The sequence below is a fragment of the Otolemur garnettii genome, unplaced genomic scaffold (genome assembly GCF_000181295.1).
Source record: "Otolemur garnettii isolate 467f Iridium unplaced genomic scaffold, OtoGar3 scaffold00070, whole genome shotgun sequence".
NCBI lineage: Eukaryota > Metazoa > Chordata > Mammalia > Primates > Galagidae > Otolemur > Otolemur garnettii.
Window position 1 is genome coordinate 9185356 of NW_003852465.1, and position 17075 is coordinate 9202430.

At 45.5% G+C, this 17075-nt stretch overlaps 1 protein-coding gene across 2 annotated transcripts in view; it reads right to left on the minus strand.

The window, feature by feature from the left end:
- The window catches only part of ARF3 (ADP ribosylation factor 3), a 26110-nt gene extending 13373 nt beyond the window's left edge, over positions 1-12737 (minus strand). The window contains exon 1 of one of the 2 annotated variants that reach the window (XM_003793594.3): positions 12486-12737. The gene's annotated coding sequence lies outside the window, so the exon portion shown is untranslated. The remainder of the gene's footprint in view (positions 1-12485) is intronic. The other variant, XM_012807504.2, reaches the window with a different exon arrangement.
- Between the last annotated feature and the right edge of the window lie 4338 nt (positions 12738-17075).

Sequence of the window (17075 nt, forward strand, 5' to 3'; positions counted from 1 at the left end):
TTTTTTTTTTTTGAGACAGAGTTTCATTATGTCGCCCTCGGTAGAGTGCCATGGCGTCACAGCTCATGGCAACCTCAAACTGTTGGGCCTAAGTGATTCTCTTGCCTCAGCCTCCCAAGTAACTGGGACTATAGGTGCCTGCCACAACGCCCGGCTATTTTTGTTGTTGTAGTTGTCAATTGTTGTTTAGCTGGCCCAGGCTGGGCTTGAACCCACCAGCTTTGGTGTATGTGGCTGGCACCCTAACCACTGAGCTATGGGCACCAAGCCAGAGACCCCATCTCTTAAAAAAAAAAAAAACCAGTCCTGTAGCAGGTGTCTGTAGTCCCAGCTACTCGGAAGGCTGAGGTAAGTTGAGCCCAAGAGTTTGAGGTTGCTGTGAGCTATGATGCCAGCACTCTTTACTAAGGGCAAAAAAGTCAAACTCTTGTCACAAAAAATAAATAAATAAACACTGATTTGAGGTACTAAGGTATGAATCTCAGGAGAAAAGTCTGTGCTGGGTATTTGGCAGTCATCCGTACAGAACAGTGGTTCTCAACCTGTGAGTCGCCACCCACAGGAACTGTATTAAAGGGCCATGGCATTAGGAAGCTTGAGAACCACTGGTATAGATGGTAACTAAAACCATAAGAGGAACCAAGATGACCCAGGATGGTAGTAGTTACTGGCTGCCTGCCCAACAGCCATTATCCCCTTCTTTCTAACAGACCCCCATTTTGTTCAGATATGGGTGAGAGGGTATGGAATATGAAATCTGCTTCAGTGGCCCTTCCTCAGGCCTAGGAAATAAAAATTGATCAGCCTAAGAGATGTGGACATTCCATTTCCCTTGCCAATGTTTGGGGCATGAATGATTGATCATTCACTAATTCTAGTCAATTAAGATGTGAGGAAAATCTGCTGGGAGCATCTAGGAAACTTTCACTCAATCTTAAAAAAGGGCCTGTGAGAAGCCAGGCATAGTGGCTCATGCCTGTAATCCTAACGCTCTGGGAGGCCAAGGCAGCTGGACTGCTTGAGCTCATGAGTTGGAGACCAGCCTGAGCAAAAAGCAAGACCCCGTCTCTACTAAAAACAGAAAAACTAAGGCAATAGTATGGCTTGAGCCCAAGAGTTGGAGGTTGCAGTGAGCTATGACACCATGGCACTCTACCCAGGGCAACAGCTTGAGAGTCTGTCTCAAAAAAAAAGAGGTCTGTGTCAATATTCTACCATTCAATCTTTGGATATTGATATAGAAGGATGCGATATCAGCATAATCTAGAGACCACAGAGAGACAAATGTCAGAACAGAAAAATGAAGAAAACTTGGTTGGGCCCTTAATAACAGTATTAAGCCGACAGGTTTAAAAAAAAAAGTACTCTATCCTTAGACTACCTTTTCTTTCCTTCTTTATTATTATTTTTTGAAACACAGTCTTGCTACATTGTCCAGGCTGAAGGATAGTGTCTATTCACAAACGCAATCACAGTATACTACAACCTCATGCTCCAGACCTCATGAGATCCACCATTCTCCTGCCTCAACCTCCCCAGTAGCTGGGACTACAGGCACATACCACTATACCCTGCTTCTTTTTTTCTTTTTTCTTTTCTTTTTGAGACAGAGTCTCGCTATGTCAACCTCAGTAGAATGCTGTGGCATCACAGCTCACAGCAACCTCAAACTCCTGGGCTTAAGCGATTCTCTTGCCTCAGCCTCCCAAGTGGGACTACAGGTGCCTGCCATAACAGTCGACTACTTTTGTGTTATTGTTGTCACTGTTGAGCAGACCCTGGCCAGGTCTGAACCCACCGGCCCCAGTGCAGGTGGCCAACACCCTAACCATTGAGCTATGGGTGCTGAGCAATCTGCTCCTTTTCTTTAAACTGTGGCAAAATAGGCCAGGGCTAGTGGGTCACACCTATAATCCTAGCATTCTGGGAAGCCAAGATAGGTGGATTGTTTGAGCTTAGGAGTTTGAGACCAGCCTGAGTAAGAGCAAGACCCTGTCTCCTGTGCCAGGCATCTGTAGTCCCAGCTACTCAAGAGCCTAAGGCAAGGGGAATTCTCAAGCCCATGAGTTTAAGGTTGCTATGAGCTATGATACCAGAGCACTCCAGGGTGACAGAGTGAGACTCTGTCTCAAAACAAACAAAAACAACAAAAAAAAGTGGGGGGGGGAGGGAACTGTGGCTGGCTCGGCACCCATGCTCAGTGGTTAGGGCCCTGGCCTGGGCATACTAAAACAGCAATGACAACTACAACAAAAAAATAGGAAGGTGTAATGGCGGGCGCCTTTAGTCCCAGTTACTTGAAAGGCTGAGGCAAGAGAATCGCTTAAGCCTAAGAGTTGGAAGTTGCTGTGAGCTGTGATGCCACCACACTCTACCAAGGATGACATAGTGAGATTCTATCTAAAAACAAACAAACAAACAAACAAAAAAAACTGTGGCAAAATATAAATAAAATTTACCATTTCTAAGTATATGATTAAGTACATTTACATTTTTGCGCAATGATCACCATTTTCCATCTCCAGAATTTTTCCATCTTCCCAAAGTGAAACTCTGCACCTCTTAAACAAAAAATTTCTCATTTCCATATCCCTTCAGCCCCCAGCAACAACTATTCAACTTTCTTTTCTTTTTTTTTTTTTTGTAGAGACAAGAGTCTCATTTTATTGCCCTCAGTAGAGTGCTGTGGTGTCACAGCTCGCAGCAACCTCCAACTCCTGGGCTTAGGTGATTCTCACAACACCTGGCTATTTTTTTGTTGTTGTTACAGTTTGGCCGGGGCCGGATTTGAACCCACCACCCTTGGTACATGGGGCCAGCGCCCTACACATGGAGCCACAGAAGCCGCCCCAACTATTCACTTTCTATGAACTTAACTATACTCTAGATACTTCATATAAGTGGAATCATACAACGTTCTTTTGTGACTAAATTATCTCAACTAGACTTATTATATAATTTAATAAATCCTATCTAACTACTGGAGCCACATGTTTTTTCCATTTTTTGCAACTGATACATCCTAAGTGATATATCTGGAGCAAGTGCACAGTGGGCCAGGAGAAAAGGGCAAAGGAAACAACTTGAGGCACATCAACATTTAAAGTGGTAGACAGGCTCAGCGCCTGTAGCTCAAGTGGCTGAGGCACCAGCCATATACACTGAGGCTGGTGGGTTCGAATCCAGCCCGGGCCTGCCAAACAACAATGACAATTACAACCAAAAAATGGCCGGGTGTTGTGGCGGGCACCTGTAGTCCCAGCTACTTGGTAGGCTGAGGCAAGAGAATCACTTAAGCCCAGGAGTCAGAGGTTGCTGTGATGCCACGCACTCTACCCAGGGCAACAGCGTGAGGCTTTGTCTCAAAAATAAAATATAAAATAAAATAAATAAAGTGGTAGAAAGAAAAGTCAGCTGGGAAAGACAGTAAGAAACAGACAGAGGGACAGAAGGGAAATTGAGAGAGCCAAACACCATGAACATCAGTGAGGAAAGAACACAGAAAAGGAGGCTGGGCTCAGTGGTTCACGCCTATAATCCTAGCACTCTGGGAGGCTGAGATGGGCGGATTGCTTGAGTGTAGGAGTTTAAGACCAGCCTCAGCAAGAGCAAGACCCCATCTCTACTAAGGAAAAACTAGCCAAGTGTGGTGGTACACACCTGTAGTCCCAGTTACTCAGGACGCTGAGGCAAGAGGATCACTTGAGCCCAAACATTTAAGGTTGCTGTGAGCTGTGACACCATAGCAATCTACTTAAAGCCACAGAGTGAGACTCCGTCTCAAAAAAAAGCAGCAGGGTCAAAAGCTATAAAGATAACCTACTAAACTTCTCTGCTAGACTATCAATGACAAGATACCTACTGAACTTCATTGCTAGGCTATAATGACAAGATACCTACTGGCTCGGCACCTGTGGCTCAAGCAGCTAAGGTGCCAGCCACATACACCTAAGGTGGCGGGTTTGAATCCCCAGACCGGGCCCGCCAAACAACAATCATGGCTGCAACCAAAAAATGGCCAGGCGTTGTGGCGGGCGCCTGTAGTCCCAGCTACTTGGGAGGCTGAGGCAGGAGACTCGCTTGAGCCCAGGAGTTGGAAGTTGCTGTGAGCGTGATGCCATGGCACTCTACCCAGGGGGATAGCTTGAGGCTCCGTCTCAAAAAAAAAAAAAAAAAGATACCTACTAAACTTCACTGGTAGGCTATCAATGACAATCTAGGATAAACTAAAACTTATCTAACTAAAATTAGGCCCCTAAGTTCAGGCCAGAATTGTTATTCTAGTTTCCCTTTTAGTCAGAAACAGAGAAAAAAAGAGTTCCAGAGAAGACATCAGTACACAAAAAGCTGGAAGCCACAGGTATCAAAAGTGAAGGATTCTGAACCACTGTCTGATGGAGGCCCAGAACACTTGGGAAGGATCTAGCTTTTCCCATGGACAATGCTTAGCAAGTGAGTCAGAACAGAGCACAAGGTCTATTTCAGAATACATGGCCTAGCCAGATAAAACAGTGTTTTTTTTTTTTTTTGGAACATTCTGTGGCATTACCCTCTACCCAAAACTATTAGCTTGCCTTATTCTTTGAATTCAATCAGCTTACAACTAACTGCTCCATTTCCTGGTATTCTATGGCTGTTCCAATACCCACATCTGTAGCTTTGGATATCAAGAACACTACACTTTCCTAATTACGAAATCACTGAAAGTCCATCAGTAGTAAGCCTAAAGCCCTAATAATCCTTTGCCCCTAATCTAGTCCCACTGTGCAAGTCAAGATGGAAATGAGAGGCTCAGCGCCTGTGGCTCAAGCGGCTAAGGCACCAGCCACATACACCTGAGCTGATGGGTTCAAATCCAACCTGGGCCCGCCAAACAACAATGATGGCCACAACCAAAAAATAGCCAGGCATTATGGCAGGCACCTATAGTCCCAGCTACTTGGGAGGCGGAGGCAGGAGAATCGCTTGAGCCCAGGAGTTGGAGGTTGGGTGAGCTATGATGCCATGGCACTCTACCCAGGGCAACAGCTTGAGGCTCTGTGTCAAAAATAAAAAAAAAGGAAAAGATGGAGGTGAAGTACACAGCTCAAACAAGATGACATGATTTAGACAAGGTCAACCATTATAGAACAAGCTAAGGATATAGAATAACAGAGAACCTTCGTTTTTTGTTTTGTTTTGAGACAGAGTTGTACTTTGTCACCCTCGGTAGAGTGCCCTGGCATCATAGCTCACAGCTATCTCAAACTCTTGGGCTCAAGTGATTCTTTTTTTTTGAGACAGAGCCTCAAGCTGTCCCCCTGGGTAGGGTGCCATGGCATTACAGCTCACAGCAACCTCCAACTCCTGGGCTCAAGCGAGTCTCCTACCTCCGCCTCCCAAGTAGCTGGGACCACAGGCGCCCGCCACCTTAGGTGTACGTGGCTGGCGCCTTAGCCGGTTGAGCTATAGGCGTCGAGCGGCTCAAGTGATTCTTTTGCCTTAGCCTCCCAAGTAGCTTAGATGACAGGCACCTGCCACAATGCCTGGCTATTTTTAGAAACAGGGTCTCCTCACTCTAGTTCAGGCTGGTCTTGAACCCCTGAGCTCAAGGAATCCACCTGCTTTGGCCTCCCAGAGTACTAGGTTATAGGCATGAGCAACTGCACTCAGCCTAAGAACAGGGAACCTTAGGAAATAAGAGCTAACTGTGATCTCTCTGCCCCTCAAACACACTTCTACTCTAAGACTTATCATTGTATGATTTATCCACATTTATGTGTCTCACTTTCCAGAACTGGAACTTCCCAATGTGCTTCTCATGTAATACAGGTCAGCAGGAGATACTGATTCCATCAGCCCCTGGAAGGCTGCACAGGGCTGAGGTGACTAAAGGCCTTAGGCCAGTCATCTCAGGTTTCAAGTCTCACTATTACCATTTTCTGTGCGTGCCATTATATGAAAAAGGTTGGGAAGTACTTGACTAAATTACCAGGGTTTTGCCAGAACAGACTAAGACTTCTTCATGTTTCATGTCCCCAGCATCCAGCACCATGACTGACCTATAGTTAGTAACTTACATGCTTGTTGAGGACAATAGTTCTACCAAGGGTAGCAAAATATTTGTGGGGCTGGGGAACAATATTTTATAGGTGGTTCTTGATACTTTTCCTGTACCTGACAAACTGGAGAAATGGTTTCCATGTTCTCAGAGCCCCAGAGTTCCTTGGATGGATTTCAGAGAATAAGATGAGGAGGGACCGTATCAGGGGCTCTAATTATGCTTCCCAACTCTCTACTATCACCAGAGCAACTCCACTTTTATCCATTTTATGTATTATAGTTCTTTTTTTTTTCTTTTTTTAGAGACAGAGTCTCACTTTGTTGCCCTTAATAGAGTACTGTAGCGTCATAGCTCACAGCAACCTCCAGCTCTTGGGCTTAGGTGATTCTCTTGCCTTAGCCTCCCAAGTAGCTAGGGCTACAGGGGCATGCCACAGCGCTCGGCTATTGTTTTTTTGTTGCAATTTGGCTGGGGCTGGGTTCGAACCCGCCACCCTCAGTATATGGGGCCAGCACCCTACTCACTGAGCCATAGGTGCCACCCTATGTATTATATTTCAAACAAGATTTTATTTAAAATAAGGTTTGAGGCTCGGCACCTGTGGCTCAAGTGGCTAAGGCGCCAGCCACATACACATAAGGTGGTGGGTTCGAATCCAGCCTGGGGCCCGCCAAACAACAATGATGGCTGCAACCAAAAAATAGCCGGGCGTTGTGGTGGGCACCTGTGGTCCCAGCTACTTGGGAGGCTGAGGCAAGAGACTCACTTGAGCCCAGGAGTTGGAGGTTGCTATTAGCTGTGATGCCACAGCACTCTACCCAGGGGGACAGCTTGAGGCTCTGTCTCAAAAAATAAAAAATAAAATAAATAAATAAAATAAGGTTTGACTCTTTACTAAAAAAATAAAAAGACAAAAACCACTGTAACAGGTCAGGAGTGGTAGTGGCTCACACCTGTAATCCTAGTACTCTGGGAGGCCAAGGTAGGAGGATCCCTGAGCTCAGGAGTTTGAAACCAGCCTGAGCAAGAGCAAGATCCCCATCTCTACTAAGAAAATAAAAAAATTAGCCATGGCTAGGCATGGTGGCTCACACCTATAATCCTAGCACTCTGGGAGGCTAAGGTGGGTAGACTGCCTGAGCTCACAGGTTTGAGTCCAGACTGAGCAAGAGTGAGACCCCGTCTCTAAAAACAATAACCAGGCATTGTGGCAGGCACCTGTAGTCCCAGAGCCTTTGGAGGCTGAGACAAGAAAATCATTTAAGCCCAAGAGTTTGAGGTTGCTGTGAGCTGTGACATCACAGTACTCTTTGAATGCAGCCTGGGCCGGCCAAACAACAATGACAATTACAACAAAAAAGGAAATAGCCAGGTGTTGTGGTAGGCACCTACAGTCCCAGCTACTTGGGAGGCTAAGGCAAGAGAATCACTTAAGCCCAAGAGTTTGAGGTTGCTGTGAGCTGTGATACCATGGCGCTCTACCCGGGGCAACAGCTTGAGACTCTGTCTCAAAAAATAAATAAATAAATAAATAAATAAATAAGGATTTCTTAAAAACAAACAAACAAACATTGAAACAAAGAGTAAATGTGCTCCTGCATCCTATGTTTGTGAAGTTTAAACATTTGTGCCTGACACTCTTGGGCATAAACTAATATAGAAAGGGTATCCCAGACTCTCACCAGTAATTAGAAAATTCAAAGGACCAGAAGACCTGCCACACTTACTCATCTCACCTTTCTTCAGGAATATAGTGATAATGGGGGATCCTTGAAATCTTGAGCCATTTCCTTTCTCATCCATATGTTTTGCAGAAACTTTGCAGAAGTCCATGACAAAGTTCTAATACATTCACAGAATCCCTACTTCAGTCAGTTCTTTCCCAGGCTATAATATGAAGCCTTCAAATATTTATGGGCCTCATTCCAAATGTTCCATAGGTCTTTTCCTTATCAAAAAGCTTTATTAGGAGGCCAGACACAGTGGCTCATGGCTATAAACCTAGCCATGAGCCACCTCTACAAGGCTGAGGTGGGTGAACTGCTTGAGCTCAGGAGTTCCAGAACAGCCTGAGCAAGAAAGAACAAGACCCCATCTCTACTAAAAAAAAAAAATAGAAAAACTAGGCAGGCATTGTGGTGGGTGCCTGTAGTCCCTGCTACTCTGGAGGCTGACACAAGAGTAGTTCTTGAGCCCAGGAGTTTGAGGCTGCTGTGAGCTATGACTCTATGACACTCTGCCTCAAAAAAAAAAAAAAAAAACTTTAATAGCACTCCACCTATATTTGTAACAGATGATGGAGTGAAGAAGGTATGATAGAGACTTACATAATCTCTGGACCATAATATATATAATACATAATGAAACATATACTCAGAAGCAGACATTAAAAAAAGATATGACCAAACGAAAAAAATAGCCCAGGAAATGGAAGATCTTGAAATACTAACTGAGACCTAAAATAAGGGGAACTAGGATCTAAATTTCAGACCTAAGTCAATCAGGATGCTCTTTATGGAAGAGTCAACCATTACCTCAGAGTCACACTGACTTTTCTAACATGAATGCTATTCTTGAGCCTCCACGTTCTTACCCTACATCCAACTTAATGGTTCAGGGCCTCTGCTTTGCTCCAGCTTTACCTCCCACTCAGGCTGCAGGAGCTGCCTCTGTGAGGCTGATACTGAAAAAAGATTTCACTGCTCATGAGCCTACAACCAGCATAGAAAATCATGGTACAATCATCCCTTACACAGGCACCTCAGGCAGCAAGTTGTTGTTTTGTAAATCTTTCCTTTAAGGCAGCCCTGACTGTTCATATTATTACTAGTATTATTATGATGGATTATTAATAGCAGCTAACATTTATTTGATGATTTACTATATGCTTTGTAACAATACTAAGTTCTTTATATTTATTATCTCTAATTCTCATGACAACCAATAGGTAGGTATTACCTTCTTTACAGGGGAAGAAAATGAAGCTAAGAGAAGATAAGTAATTTTACCAAAAACATGCAATTAATAATTAGCAAAAGTGGGATTTGACCCTAATTTTCTGATTCCAATGTCCACTCTTAATTACCATACCTTTCTGCCTCTAAATTTACCTGCTAAACAAATGGTAAGGAGAGCCAAAAATAGTGATATGCTGTGAGTCTCAGGCCTCTTGGCATCTGTTTGTAAAGGTATATGGGGAAGCCAATTCCACAATTTCCCTCAGTTACACACTCAGCTTTAACAAACCTGGTTTTATAGCCCGGCATTGTGGCAGATACCTGTAGTCCCAGCTACTTGGGAGGCTGTGGCAAGAGAATCGTTCCTCAAACCCAGGAGTTTGAGGTTGCTGTGAGCTATGACACCACTGCACTCTACCAATGGCAACATAGTGAGACTCTGTCTCAAAAAATAAAATAAAATAAAAACCTGGGTTTAAGCCAGGGATGGTACTGTGTAGCTGTAATTCCAGCTACAAATAGGAGGTTGAGGTGGTAGGATTCTTTGAGCCCAGGAGTTTGAATCCAGCCTAGACAACATAGTGAGATCCCATGTCAAAAAAAATTTTTTTAAAAACATACTCTTGGCTCGGCGCCTATAGCTCAACCAGCTAAGGCGCCAGCCACGTACACCTAAGGTGAAGGTTCGAATCCCCAGCCCGGACCCGCCAAACAACAATGATGGCTGCAACCAAAAAATAGCCGGGCGTTGTGGCGGGCGCCTGTAGTCCCAGCTACTTGGGAGGCGGAGGCAGGAGGCTCGCTTGAGCCCAGGAGTTGGAGGTTGCTGTGAGCTGTAATGCCACGACACTCTACCCAGGGGGACAGCTTCAGGCTCTGTCTCAAAAAAAAAAAACAACATACTCTTAAAGAAGTTCCTCCTTCTAACCAATAAAGCCGGCCCTATGTCCTGAGTCTATTTCTTCTTACTATGACCCTAGTGGAAAAGAAAGTAGAGTAAATGAACACACACTACAGTATGACCTTTTGTGCATTTAACACTTCACTTCCACTCTTTCCAGCCTGCTATCTGTTCTTCTTTATAATTGTATTCAGTATAATAGCAGCTACCACTCATTGGTACCAATTCTGTGCTGGGCACCATACACACACACACACACTGACCCCTCCTCTATAATCTCAAGGATCCTAATTTGTATACAACACTTCCAAAGACTTAGGTCTAATGGAGAGCCTCCTTCACCCACAGTGGGGGAGCAGGAAATCTGGGATTTCAGATAAATAATGACCGTGTTCTAGTAATATTTTTGTGTTTGGGTCTTTGTTTCCATTATTTATGCCTGTTCTATATGGAGCCGCCAAAACTTCTCAATTACAAAGGCTAAGGTCTTTGTACCCTTGCTCAGCTATTTTCAGGCACTTTTGCCGACAGCCAAGCCATTTCTTTCCCTTTCCTTAAACTGTAGTTAGAAAGCTTGTTGAGTTCTATCTATTCACATTCTGTATCCACCATGGGTACATAGCGTGTGCATAGGCATTGCAGGAGATGAGAAATAAAACCCAATTTCTTTCTTTCTTCTTTTTTTTTCAGGGAAAGAATTTTTATTTTATTTATTTTTTGTATTTTGAAGTTTGGACCAGGGCCGGACTTGAACCTGCCACCTCTGGTACATGGGGTTGGCACCCTACTCCTTGAGCCACAGGAGTAGGGTGACTTTTTTTTTAAGACAGAGTCTCACTTTGGTGCCCCTTCGCACAGCAACCTCAAACTCTTGGGCTTAAGCGATTCTCTTGCCTCAGCCTCCCAAGTAGCTGGGTTTATAGGCACCCACCACAATGCCTGGTTATTAAAACCCAATTTCTGCATTCAAAAAGTTTCTAGTTTCTGGGTGGTGCCTGTGGCTCAAAGGAGTAGGGCGCCAGCCCCGTATGCAGGAGGTGGTGGATTCAAACTCAGCCCCAGCCAAAGTTTCTAGTTTCTTTGGTAAAGCAAAATATACACATGTGAAAAAACTCTGACTAGGAAAAGTAAAGATTCTAAGCTGGGAGACAGGAGGCATGTTAATAAGTGATATACAGCAGCCCTACCGGGCTGAATCCAAGGTCAATGGTTCATTCTGTGAACTGCTGAACCTCAATGGATTTGTTTCTTTCTTAGAATGAGCTTTTCACAGGCATGTTATTCAAACTCAGGTTTAACGTGAAATGTTTGATCCACTGTCCCATGCCAGTCACCGCAAGTGAAGACACTTTTCCCAAAACCACGCCCAAGACAAAATGGGACCCACCAGACTGGGAACAGGGATGGAGGTATGCAGAGACTGGATTCTGTCCTGTTGCACTGACCCAAGCAATCAGACTCCTCCAGCAGATCTCCTCCCAATAAAACTTTCATGCCATAGACCAGGGGTGACCCAATCCAACAGCAGCAGAGACAGGTTTTAGGTTACATTTCTCCCTCACCCGCATGACCTCACTATTTCTTCTCACTCTTGACCACATACCACACTCCTCCATCTCCTCCACCACACTCATCCTGGCTTGGCCAGATGGAGACCCGCAGTTAACACAACCCAGAATGAAGGGAACTCCCCTAATAGCTACCACTTTGCTAATTAAGTGGCCCGTGTTAACAGGGAACTCCACCTCTCCACCTCCCCCCTCCTTCCCTCAAAGGATTGGCGTAAGCAATGGCTCCATTTTCTGTTCCGGGAATCTTGGTACTTCCTAAAGAAAGAAAGCGGATTGGAAGACACCAACTCAGGGCCAGTGACAAGATGCTCCCTCCTCCTGTGAGACCGCCCCCGTTTCGCCTGGGGGAGGCAAGCCCCACCTCTCTTTTCCAGGCAAGATCAGATCCTCCTCCCCGTTCTGCCTCCTCTCCCCACCTGCTGCCCTCCTCCCAAGACTAGAAAGCGCAACCTCCACCAGAATAATGTCCATGGGGTGTCCCATTAGCCTGCCCAGTTGGCTACCACCTAACCCCCCCTCCCACGCACCGCTGCCCCGTGACGGGGGGAGGGGGTGTAACCACAGCAAGGCTTCCCTCTGGTCTCCTATTGCTAAGGTGGGGGAGGGAGAGTAATAAAGAGCAGCATTTTCTAGCCCTTTAACAGAAAAATGATAATAAACAGCCATCACCGCCCCCGCATCACCTCTCCCCAGATCTCTTACCTCCCCTCGACCCCGACCCTTGGAAAGCCCACCTCTTGCAGACGAAGAGAACCCAACTGCAGCCCAAGTCGCCCCCTTGTGCGAGGCGGAGGACAAATCCGTGTGCGCCCCCAACCCCCACCCCAGCTTCGCGTCCTTCAAACGCGGGGGCAGGCGTGGGACCGGCCTCTCTTCGAGCTATCGGGTGGGAAGGACCACACCGCCCCAAGTCAAGCAGTGTCGGGCGGGTCCTAGGGGCCTCTATCTCCTCAGCCCCCACCCTGATCGAGCCTCATCTCTACCGGGATCCGCCTTCCCCCCAAGTCCCTCACCTGTTCCGGCTCCCGGCTGCTCCGCAGCGGCCGCCGCCTCGGCCCTTCAGATTCCACTCGACTCTCGCTCCGCTCCCTCCGGCTCCCCAAGCCGACTTCAGCGCGGCTGCCCCCCTGGTCCGCTCCGCCGCTCCCTCCTTCCTTCCCTCCACCTAGCACCGGAAGCCGCGACAGCTACAAGAGCGGTGCGGCGCACCCCCACCCCCAGCCTCACATACTTCCCACCTCCCTGATCGCGCGAGAGCTGTGCGGCAGCGAGCGGCAGCTCTCGCGAGAACCATCACCATGGCAGCAGCTGCAGCAGAGGCAGCTGGGCACTGGCGCTGGAGTCCGGGAGGGGGCCGATGGAGGGGTGGGGGCTGGAGACCGAGGACGCGGAGGCGGAGGCGGGAGCCGAGAATCGGGATCGAACAGTGGGGACTGAGGTGAGAATCCCAAACTCCGTGGTTGTGCCTGGAATTTAAGGGCTGAGGCTGCTCGCTAGTTGCAGTGGAGCCTAGAGCTGAGCCGAGGGGCAAAGTCAGGAGCTGTTTATGGGTGAGCAGGCTTTACGGTGGCTTTTCCCCGCCAGATTTCATCTTTATTTCTTAATCTGAGCTAGCTGCATTCCCCTGAGAGCCCTAACTGCACCCTTGTTGCTGCTCACTATTCCAAAGACTCCAGGTTCTGAATCAAGAGATCCTTTCCCATAAGAGGAGTGATGAGTTTAAGAGACTAAAGGAAACAGCTGGACTCAGGGCCAGTTAGGAAGTTGGAACTTGAAATAGGGAGAGTTGAAGCCTAGTATTCAGAGGTGTGGTTTCAGAAAGTGTACCTAGATGTGTATAGATTTTAGTATCCCGAGGAAAAATAAAGGACTTTGCACCCGTATTTCTTGCTTTCTATCCACCTCTACATCCCTCACACTCACTTTTGCACCTAGTCTAAACATGCAACATTGCCTTGAAACAGTCACAGGTGTGATAAAAGAAGGACATTAGTAATGAGATGAACAAGAAAAAGATTTTTTTTTTTTCAGACAGTCGCCCTGGGTTTGAGTGCCTTGGTGTTATAGTTCACAGCAACCTCAAACTCTTGGGCTCAAGAGATCCTCTCACCTCAGCCTCCCTACTAGCTGGGAGTACAGGCACCTGTCACAATACCCAGCTGTTTTAGACACAGGGTCTCACTCTGGCTCAGGCTGGTCTCAAACTCCAACTCATGAGCTCAGGCAGTCCACCCACCTGGGCCTCCCAGAGTGCTAGGATTACAGGCATGAGCCACCATGCCTGACCCTGAAGAAGGTTCCTTAAGTGCCCACTGTCGTTTACAGCAGTATAGGGGAACACATGGCTCCTCCCAAATGCTTGAGCCAAAATTGCTGCTCTTCTGAATTTTTTGCCTTGTTTTTTGTCTCCTTCCAAGAAGAACTAGGTTGATAGCCAAACTATGTCTATCCCCTTTCCCATCAGTATCAAGTATGCACTCACAGTCCCTTATTCCAATCTATTTTCTCTCTTATGTTAACTTGAATAATAATATGACCCTAGAAGGTAAAGCTTGGGGCTCAAAGAGTAGGGGGTTCAAGCCCAGCCCTGGCCAAAACTGCAAAAAAAAAAAAAAAAAGAATGTAAAGCCAAGAGAAGGAGGATGCTAATTTAAGATGGGGAGGGAATCTGTTTATAATAAAGGAATCTATTTATTTCCTGTTAACAAGCAATATGTTTATAACAGAGAGTTATATCTATCCCAGGTCATTCCTGTTAGAGCTTTTGCCCTGCTAAACTGGGTTTCCTTTTTTGTTTTTTTTTTTTTGTTTGTTTGTTTTTTTAAGAGATAGGCTCTAGCTATATTGCCCAGGCTAGAGTGCAGTGACTGTGCAATCACAGTAACCATAGTGCATTACGACCTTGAAATCCTGAGTTCAGCTATTCTGCCTCTGCCTCTCAAGTAGCAATCAGCTGGGAGTGCAGGAGAGTGTCACCACACTGGGCACCTCTGTGTTTTTGAAGCCAAAAGACTCTTCCAGTGTTATTACAGACTTCTAGAGTAGGCACTGTGGTAATTCCATGTGATTACTCCTTCCGTTTCTTTTCCTAGAAATTTCTAGTAACACCTTACCAGGTGATACCCCCATGTTGACTACTAAAATTATGTTTTTCAGTTCCTCCCTACTTTCCTTCCCTACCACACCCACAAGCCCTATGGGACTCTGACATGGAGGTGGAACCTGTCAATGTTCCTGCCCAAGACTTAAGATCCTCTCAAGGTTGTATCCCAGGTGCAACAGAAGAATGGAAATGATGACGGCCTAATACAGTTAGCAGCAAGGACCATGGTATTTGAGTCAGGCTAATCTCCCAGCTCTTTCATCCTTCAGCTTCTGGAGTCTAGAGAAGAAAGTGTCTATTGCAGCAGGAGTGCTACCCAGCTAGCAATTAGCTGGCCACTGCCACTCCCCAATTTCCTAGCCACTTGGTAAAGGCCAGAGGGAATAGAGCTCATCTGGAGTGGAAGGAGGACAAGAGGCCTGACTTACAGTCCATAAGTCTTTCTTCCTCCCTCTAGCTGCCTTTGGAACCTAGTAAAAGCTGAAGCAGTAGCCATCAGCTCTGTGGGTTGCATATTCCAACCATGTCGCTAACCCCAGGCCTGGGCCTGAGCCCAGTGCGTGTGCTAGGAACAGTGGATGTTGAGGGGGAGTGCTGGTTGTGGGCCTTGCTGACAAAATCCTTTTGGAATTTGTCAAGGTTGTGGTTTAAGGCTTAAATTTGCCACAGAGTATGTCTGATGAAAGAAGGAAAACTAGAAAAGAAAGGGAGTACGGAGGAAGGAAACAGAAAACTGAAATATTCTTGCTGCAACTCTATTAGAGATTCTCCTTCCTCTTCCTGAGTATATAAATTTTCAGTTCTGGATATTCTTTATCATTATTCTCTGTCATATCCAATGCTCATTCTAGGTGCATCTCTCTCCCTTGCTCTTCCCCCAATACACATTCTAGGTCCGGTAAATGCCTGAAGTAAGAATGGAACATCTCCTGCCTCCATCAAATTTTTAAGCCCAGAATTCTCTGCCCAAGTAAAAATTGGGGACATAAAATTTTGCCATAAAGTTTTATCCTAACCCAAGACTCCTCAAAATTTCCTTGCTACCTTGCTGCTACACCCACTTCCCCTTATTTTGAAGTAATTTGGAATGCAGATTTATCTGTTGCCTAGAAAAGTGGACAGAACTATTTTTACATTCCCTGACCAAGGAGATGACCTGTTAAGAGTCAGTATCTTGCAGCCCCTTGTGAGTATGCAGTCATTTGTAAAGTTCTAAAGCTAGGATGCAGGCTCAGCACCTGTAGCTCAGCAGCTAGGGTGCTGGCCACATACACCAGAGCTAGCAGATTTGAACCCAGCCCAGGGCCTGCCAAACAACAATGACAACTACAGCCAAAAAATAGCTGGGTGCTGTGACAGGTGCCTGTAGTCCCCACTAATTGGGAGGCTGAGAATCATTTAAGCCCGAGAGTTTGAGGTTGCTGTGAGCTGTGACACCATGGCACTCTACTGAGGGTGACATAGTGAGACTGTCTCAAAAAAAAAAAAAAAAAGAACATAGGATGCATATCCCTTTTCCACATTGAATCTTGGAAAGAACAGTTTATTTTCAAAGATATTGGGGCTAGAAATAGAAAGGTTGGAATAAAAAATTCAGTTCTCTTTAGTTATGGTTATCTCTTAAAAGTTAAAGGAATTATTTTTACTAAGATGAAATACAAAAGAGCTGTGAATAGGGAAGGACAAAATACGTATATAAGTCAATGAGAGAGCATGCTGGTTTTGCTGGTTTCTAGAGCAAAAAAAACTCACATTTTGAGCATAGGAATCTCTTTTATATGTTTTCCATGAGTCTTGCATCTGTTTCCCAAGTTCTCTCATTTGGAGCCAGAGAGAAAAGTACTTGCTGTTTTAGGCCCAATCTCAATGTTAAGATACATTTAAGACTGGAAAACCCATCCCATAAATATATACTGTGTGTCAATTAAAAATAATAAAGAAAAAAAGGATTAAAAAAAAGAGACTGGAAAACCGCTAGAACAAAAATGATCTTATGGTCTAGGGGAGGGGTCAACAAACTATAGCCAGAGAACCAAATACGGTCCTGCAGCCCATTTTTTGTGAAGTTTTATTGGACACTCCATGCCCATCAATTTATGGTCTATGGCTGCTATTGATCTGTAAGAGCAGAATTTAGTTATTATAACAGAATTGAGTAGTTGGCACAAAGACCACGAACTTAACATATTTACAACGTACCCCTTTAAAACAGAAAAACAAAATTACCAACCCTTATTCTACAGTAGTGATCAAAGTGAAATCTGCAGTCAAGGCCCATAGTGAACAGGGCCTATATAACCCCTCCCACCTAGAGGTCCCTCTTGGTTTTTACAAACTGAAAGTTGCCAACTAAGTCACTGAAGACCATTTCAAGTCCTTTGTGAAATTAAGTAGGATATACATAAAGTCTTTCAGTGTATGAGGGTAGGAGAACCTGAAAAAGAAGCTATGGACTTGGATCCCAAGTGTGGATAGATATATCACCATCTGCATCCACTAG